Below are 9,122 nucleotides of genomic sequence, written 5' to 3'. Positions count from 1 at the left end.
ATGTAGGACATCTATAATATAAATCTGTCTGTTTAAATGTACGTATGTATGTACGTATGTATGTATTCAAAGCAGAAGTAACATACCAACCAATTCAGCCGATTGTTGTACAGGAACCCGATATTGAGAAGGGTGATTTTACAATGGAGGAACTTCTAAATGTACTAAAGAAGACCAAGAAAAGTTGCAGGCTTAGACAACATAACTCCTGAAGTATGGAAGACAGGTGGCTTCAATGACATATTTCTTAATTCATGCAATTCTGTATATAATTAAAAAAATATTAATATATGGAGGGAAGGATGCATACTTCCCTTCCCCAAGAAGGGTGACCTAAGCATACCAAGCAACTACAGAGGAATAACACTCATTTCAATTGCAGCAAAAATCTACAATGCCATGCTTCTCAATCGTATCGAAGATCGAAGAAGTGCTCAGGAAGAACCAAAAAATGTATTTAGAAAGAATCGCTCTACTACTAGTCAAATACTTACTGTTAGGAGACTGATTAAAGGATTCAAAGCAAAAAACATTGAGGCAGTCATGATCTTTGTAGATTTCTCCAAAGCATTCGAATCTGTACATAGAAGAAAAATGGCCAGCATATTAAAAGCATATGGCATTCCAAATGAAGTCATTAATGCTATCATGATGCTATATGAGCACACTCGAGCAATGGTTAGGTCCCCAGATGGGGACACTGAATTTTCGATATCCGCACTAGGGTTCTACAAGGAGATACTCTTGACCCTTTTCTTTTCATTGTCTGTCTCGACTTTGTACTTCACACCTCTGTTGATATACACAACATGCTAGGCTTCACCCTAAATGAATGCAGAAACAGACGTCATCAATCAGCACACATAACTGATGCAGATTACGCAGACGATATTGCTTTGTTCGCGAACAACACTGCTGATGCGCAAACACTTTTACGTAAGCTAGAAAAGTCTGCAAATGACATTGGTCTCCATATAAATGCGGATAAGACAAGGTTTATTACTTTCAATGTGAAGGGAGAGATTAGGGCTTTGGTTGGATCAACACTGAAAGAAGTCGCTGAGTTTACGTATCTGGGCAGCAACATAGTTTCCACAGAGAGATATATCGGAATTTGTATCTCAAAAGCATGGACCGCATTGGATTGGCTAAATTCAGTATGGACTTCGAGACTGGCTGAAAACTGAAGGGCAGTGGTAGAGTCTGTCCTTGTTTACGGTGCTACAACCTGGACACTCACCAAAAGATTGAAAAGAAAACTAGACGGCACATACACACGTATGCTAAGAACAATATTAAATATATCTTGGCAAAATCATCCCACGAAGCAGCAACTTTATGGCAATCTACCTGCCATATCTAATACCATCAGGGAAAGACGCCTACGATTTGCCGGTTATTGTCTGAGGAGCAAGCATGAGTTGGTGAGTGATGTATTGCTATGGACTCCACGACATAGACGCGCAAGCAGAGGACGACCTAGATCCACGTACATCCAACAAATAGCACACGACGCCAACTGTGAGCCTGAAGATCTGAGGCAACTGATGGAAGATAGGAAACTCTGGAGAGGAAGAGTCACATTGGTCCGGGCAAACACACACCTCCAAACACCCGGGAACCCAGGGTATTCTAAAATATAAATCTCACTTGTATCTTTAAATGTATGTATGTTTGTATGTCTGTCTAAACTTTCGACGGAGGCGATGGGTTTCCACGAGATCGGTATCGTTTGGACGTTTAACCTTTCGGACGATAAATATCGAAAAATCGGCTAAAAACATTAATTCCTTGACCCTCAACTTGGCACTTTTCTACAGGGATGGGGTCGCATTTTTCACCGATATTTTAGAAAGTCATCCCCTCTTTTCGATTGTCTAGCATTAATTTAAACCTACGCCACTCCCGTTTATCGATGGACGCAACGGCAAACGCGCCACGTCTTTCTTTTTCACGTTCTTTTACTTCTTCGCAGTACGGGTTAAGCCTGCCTGCCTACTCACAATTTTTTTTGCGCAACACACACCTCCAAACACCCTGGCAACGCCAGGCACCCAGGCTAGTTTTCTATAATATAAATATCACCTGTCTGTTTAAATGTATGTGTGTATGTATATTTGTATGTCTGCCTTAAACTTTCGACAGAGGCGACGGATTTTGACAAGATCAGTATCGTTTTGAAGCTCAACCCTTCGGACGAGAAATATCGAAAAATTGGCTAAATCATTAATTCCTTTAACCTCAACTGGGCACTTTTCTACAAGAATGAATCGCTTCTTTCGCCGATATTTTCAAAAGTCATCCCCTCTTTTCGATCGACTAGCCTTAATTTAAACCTTCGCGCATTTCGGTTTTGCGATGGACGAAACGGCAAAGACGTCACGTGTTTGTTTTCACGTTCTTTTCCTCCTTTGTCGTATGTGTACGAGCCTGCCTGCCTACTACCATTTTTTTTTACTTAACGCACCCCCCCACACACATCGGGGCAACGCTGGGCACCCAGGCTAGTATTTTATAAGAAAATAAACCGTTTGTCAACAACTACATGAACGTTATTATAAACTAGCAGGACCCGTTAACCAGCGTTGCCCGGTGGTAGCATGCATCCCCTCTCCTATGTAAAAAATAAAAGTATGGCTGTTGTTGTTTTTGTTGTTGGTCAACTTTCAACCTCCTCATGTTAAGAACGGCTTTCAGAATAGACACCCCCAAGAACGGCTTTTGGAATTGACGCGCAATCTTGTGAGTTGGAGTGTGCGCCGTGTCGTTTGACTCGTGCGGACTAATCAGGCGGGCAGGGTATGGTTCAGAGTATTCTTCAGGTTATGGTGCAGGGTATTGTTCAGGGTATTGTTCAGGGCAGTGTATTGTTGTTGGCAAGGCTAGAATTATAAAGAACTATTACTCTAAAGATGAATTTTCCGCACTATCAGCACATCAGCTGTAAATTTTGCAGGACGTTAGCCATATTGCTTTTCACTGAGTAGGTTATTTATTGCTGAGGTTGTTAACAATTTCTCTATTCACCACGGGTTCAAACACTTTACTCATGACACACAAAATACTAATTGGTCTGCACTGAGAAGACTGATCTCCAGAGTCTTAAAATAAATGTATTGCATGTCTAAAAACAGAGAAAGAGAAGCTCAGCATAATGAAACTTTAATTAAAAAAAAAAGAGAAAAGGGATAGAAGATAATTGAAAAACAGTTAGCAGGAAAGAAAATCACGTTAAGAAGTGATGTACACTTTGTGAATCGTGAAGGATGAATTTGTCTCTGGTAAAAAAATGTACCAATATTTTTTATAGCTCCGTTAAAGTTGGAAGATTCTATCTAAACGCTGCGAGAACTGTCGAATCAAATTAATTCACGTTCTCTTATCAACCAATCAGAAATCAGAATGGCTCCATAAAAATTAAACCTTTATGCACCCAAGCACATAATATTTTCGTGTCAACACGAGATGGAACTTTTGCTCTTTAGCTTCAAAATTCTCAAGTCCGGAACCTGTACAGAACGGCTGACCACTAAAAATTCTAAATCTCCAAGAGGTGTATAGATAAACTACCGATCGGAAACTCTTCCGGAACCAAACATGGCTCCAATTCAAGAGGTTATGGGCCCAGCACCCTTCTACTGCGATAACGTTACAAAAACATAACGTGCGTAATGTGTACGGAGAAGAATGTTTCAGACATTCTTTTTAAAATAGATAGAAACAGACATGATAAACATGCGACCCATGGCCTACATGCGGTTCTCTGCAGACATAGTTGTCCTGCGCAGAATATCATTCGTAATTTGGTCATTTAACCACTGAAGTTGTATTAAAAATTTTAAACTGGAAAAAGTACGTCATTAACTGAGAAAAACGAGCTGTTTTTATTCGTTGTTTTTTTTTACTCTTAAAATCACATGTGATTGATTAGCCTACTGATATACGTGAGAGAACTAACAACTGCTTGAATTATGTTCAGAATAATTTTATTCATGTATATATGCAGCTGTGAAAACACCATTAATGAAAAAAAGATAGGCATAACTATAATACAAAAAAAGGAAATGTTTTTAAACCCACATGAAATGAGGAAATGTAAGTGCCAAAATATATAGGTAAAAGAATATCGAACACACACACACACACACACACACACACACACACACACACACACACACACACACACACACACTTCTTCTTCTTCTTCTTCTTCTTCTTCTTCTTCTTCTTCTTCTTCTTCTTCTTCTTCTTCTTCTTCTTGCTCGTCCGTCGAAGTCGACGATGACCAAGGTATCAATCAGTTCGGCGTCAGGGGTTTGTGGGTCCTGAGATGCTGATGAAGCCAATCCGTGCTCGGTAGACTCTTCCACACTCAGGACACGTGAAGGCGGTATCGGCAGGCTGTGAAACGGCAGCTCTCTCCTTCCTCCTCTTGCGCTTCTGCTGGTCATGTGTCATGCGTTGATTCTCTGCCCTGTCGGCTCCTAGGCTGATGACGCAACGCCAGGCCGAACGTTTAGCAGCGCGACTCTCCCAAGACTGGGGGATGATGTCAAAGTCTTTTAGGGACGTTCTCAGACAGTCTTTATATCGTTTCTTTTGGCGCCCTGCATTCCGCTTTCCCTGGCTGAGTTCCCCATAGAAAAGTTGTTTGGGGATCCGGCTGTCGTGCATGCGATAGACATGGCATGCCCACCGGAGCTGGGTTTTGCAGATTATGGTGGTGATGGTATGGAGCCCCGCGCGCTTCAAGACTTCTGTGTCAGGAATTCTGTCTTGCCAGCGGATGTTGAGAAGATTACGGAGGCATCTGAGGTGGAAGCCATTACGGAGGCATCTGAGGTGGAACACACACACACACACACACACACACACACACACACACACACACACACACACACACACACACACACACACACACACATATATTGCAGCGTCATTATTCAAGCACGTCTGATTGAACACGACAGAGTTATTCTTTTTTCGATATTTTTTTATATCTTATCAATTAGCCGAGCAGTATTTTTTTTATTACAGCTAGCATGCTGTATATTATGGCGGCCAAAAGTTGTTGTTCTGTCATATTCTTCTCAAGCGCTTTCAATCGCTACATCCGATCGTCGTCAGGAGCGATTGTTGTTGCCGTTTTCTTTTTCTAACAAGAAACTAAACAAATAAGATAGAAAATAAGAAAATTGAAATTAAAAAGAAAATAATTCGCCCCTACCTATCCTGCACCCAACTTTATAATTAATAAAAAATAAAAATGCTATAAATACACAAAGCCTCAAAGAAAAAGAAAACGATAACAACAGCAATCGTTATGGACGACGATCGGATGTACAGATAGAAAGCGCTTGGGAAGAATATGGCTGAACAACAACTTTTGGGCGCCATAATATACAACACGGCAGCTGAAATAAAAAAAAGACTGCTCGGCGAATTGAAAAAATATTTTTAAAAATCGGAAAAAAAGAATAACTCTGTCGTGTTCAATATATATATATATATATATATATATATATATATATATATATATATATATATTATGTATATACTAGCAGTTCAGCCCAGCTTTGCTCGGGTCCTATGTACTATTCATAACTGTATAATATATATATTTAAAAAAAGTTGACTGGTGTCTAGGTAGCCTACATCTAAAATTTCAAGTGTTTAGACTCAAAATTGGTTGAGGAGTTTGGTAGAGTCTGCAACGGTCAACTCTTTCAACTTTGACCTCTTGGCAGCCAAATTGTCGACCAAAAACTGATAAAAAAAGTTTGCTGCATGTTTGAATACTCTTTATGTAAAATTTCAAATGTTTAAACTCAAAATTTGCTGAATAATTTGCTAGAGAGGTTAAATTTTTTGAACTTTGACCCCTTGATAGCCAAACATTCGGCCAAAATCTGATTAAAAAGCTTGCGTTATGTCTGAATACACTTTACGTAGACCAAAAATTGGCTGAGAGGTAAAATGTTTTTTAACTATGACTCCAATTTTGATCCTTTAACATTTCGTGTTTTAGTCTCAAATCAAGTTTAAAGTTTGATCCGCCCAAGGAACCTACATCTAAAATTTCAAGTGTTTAGTCCCAAAATTGGGAGAAGAGTTTGGTAGAGTTTTCAAATGCTAAATCGTTGAACTTTACCCCTTGACAGCCAAATTTCTGACCGAAAACCGATTATAAAGATTTTCCCAAGTCTCAATAACCCTTATGTCAAATCTTGAGTTTGTAGACTGAAAATTGACAGAGTAGTTTGGTAGGAAAATGTACACACAGACAATTTCATATTTATAGATATATAGATTAGTAAAGATTTAAGGATAAAGTAATGTATAGCTTTGTTGTTAATTCGATATATCTTTACCTTTACGGTCAAATGTCCTCATTCCACGTGAGTTTCATTTTTTTGTCTGATGTTGTTGTAATGTCCGTCTTTGATCCATTTTCCAGTTTCTGGATTTATTGTTTATATATTTGTATATTTTTGTAAAATAGTATACCTTTATTTAGTGAAATATATATATATATATATATATATATATATATATATATATATATATATATATATACACACACAGGTGGATCGAAAAATTTTTCGCCATGATTCTATTTCCGTTTAATCAAAACCGGTTTTCTTTTTCTGTTGCAAACCATCTACTTGTTGGCCTGTTGTCTACAAATCCCAAGCGCTATGGGAGCCTTCTATCATGTTTGAAAGATACACAATGTTCAGCGAGCGAAATCGGATCTGCAGCACTGATTGTTTTGTTTAGGGCGACAAATGTATATATATATATATATATATATATATATATATATATATATATATATATATATATATATGTATTATATATATAATTATTATATATATATATATATATATATATATATATATTTTATTATTATTATATACATCTATATCAAAAACCCTTGTAGACGTTTTTCTTTTTCCATTTTTTATTTCCATACTTTGGGGGCCAGGCGCGAACGCAGACCCCACAATTTTAATGAACCACCGTTCTGCCATATGAAACACATCTTCTATCATTATATGTGATCAATTTTCTATAATAGTCAACCATATAGGAGCCTATGCGTGACCACACACATACACACACACACACACAGACATTCAGCTATATATATATATATATATATATATATATATATATATATATATATATATATATATATATATATATACACGTCTGAACGTCTGTGTGCGTGTCTATATGGTTGATTATTATAGAAAACTGATCACATATAATGATAGAAGATGTATCGAGACACAGGAATGGGTATGTTTGATCTGGCATAATGATGATTCATTAAAATTGTGGAGCCTGCGTACGCGCCTGGTCCACAAAGTATGGAAATAAAAAATCAAAAAATTAAAAAAAAAACGTTTACAAGTGTTTTTGATATAGATGTACATAATAATACTTTGATAAGTATGTTTTAACTTAAATAGGGATGGTATAAAAAAATTGTGGGGTCTGGGTTCGCGCCTGGCCTCCATAGATTGGAAATAGGCACAAACTTTAATAAAGACTTTTCATATCTATCTGCGTAAGTATACTTTGATAATTATGTTTCAGTTTGAAGAAATATGGTATAATAAAATTATGGGGTGTTCGTTCGCGCCTGACCTTCATACAATGGAAATATGTCACAAAGTTTAACAAGGTTTTTTAATATAGATCCACAGAATATTGTGATAAGTGTTTCAGTGTGAACAGGTATGGTATAATAAATTATGGGGTTTATCTATATTATTTTTACTTTCATCATATTTTGCTTTGGTTTTGATACCCCCAAATTCGAAGCTATCTCTTTACAACCCTTCCTTTTCATAACCTATCATACTTTCATAAATCAGAGTCCATTTTCTGTAGGCTGTTGTTGAACCTAGTCAACGACGGGTACTTTTGCTAGTATATATATATATATCATTCAAAATATTTGAATATATGGTTAAGTGGTAGTTTTAGTCATTTAGAACTGCCTTAAAGTTTCACCGCTCACTCATTTTGTAACCAAATTTCAAACAATTATTACGGTTTATAGATCACCTTCTCAGCTATATTGCGAAAAAAAAAAAATTCAATTTTCGTTTAGTAAAACAAAAGTCATAATGAATGTACTGGTGTTCAAAATCGTACAAAATCGTTCAAAAGCGACGTTTTTTATGGCTGGTTTTCACAGCAACCACGTCGCTTCAGCGACTGCTGTTGCTAACAATTCACTGCTCCCACGAAAAGAGAATTAACAAGTGAAACAGAGAGAATGAAAGTATGAAAGGGAGATAATTGGGGGATTTTATTGAAAGCAGACGACTGTTGATGGGGGTAAAAAATGACTGAAATTAAAGAAAGAACAATTGAATTTACTGGAAGCCTGGAAAAATCATGGATTACAATAGAAAAATGTGAGCATGAAAAGTAATATAATTAAGGAAAAGTAATGGACTAGTTCTTAAAACTTGAAAAGAAAATGACAAGATATCCTAGCAAAAATATAAATTTATAACTTAAAATATTGCAGCATTAAGAATTTTAAAAAAAATTCAATTTGTTACATTATCTAATCAAATCTTAATGCCGCAATATTTTAAGTTATAAATTTATTATATTTTTTACTAGAATCTCCTGTCCTTTTCTTTTCCAGTTTCAACAACTAGTCCTTTACTTTTCCATGTTTAAGCTTAACCATACTACTTTTCATGCTTGCATTTTTCTGTTGTAATATATATATATATATATATATATATATATATATATATATATATTAGATCTTACCTCGCTGGCTTGATGTCACTCAGACTTCAGGGAACACTACAGTTTTCAAAGACAATTGTTTGTGATGGCCCGTGTGAAAACTCCTAATAATAATAATGATGATGATGATTGTCGAGTAACATTGCTAATTTGCCTACTATATATATTAGATAAACAAACTATAATCCCTGGTGGAATTCAAATGATACCTGTAACTCAATATTTACATTGTTAACACTTCTTTCTAACAAAGAGAAATACTTTTTAGTAGTTAAACAATATGACTAATTACTTGTAACACTAAACACAAGCGAGCGACTCACATAAAAAAATACAAT

The sequence above is a fragment of the Euprymna scolopes genome, chromosome 9 (assembly GCF_053919585.1).
Source record: "Euprymna scolopes isolate OS-2025 chromosome 9, ASM5391958v1, whole genome shotgun sequence".
Classification (NCBI taxonomy): Eukaryota; Metazoa; Mollusca; class Cephalopoda; order Sepiida; family Sepiolidae; genus Euprymna; species Euprymna scolopes.
The sequence above is the reverse complement of the archived record's forward strand: the minus strand, read 5'-3'. Positions refer to the sequence as shown.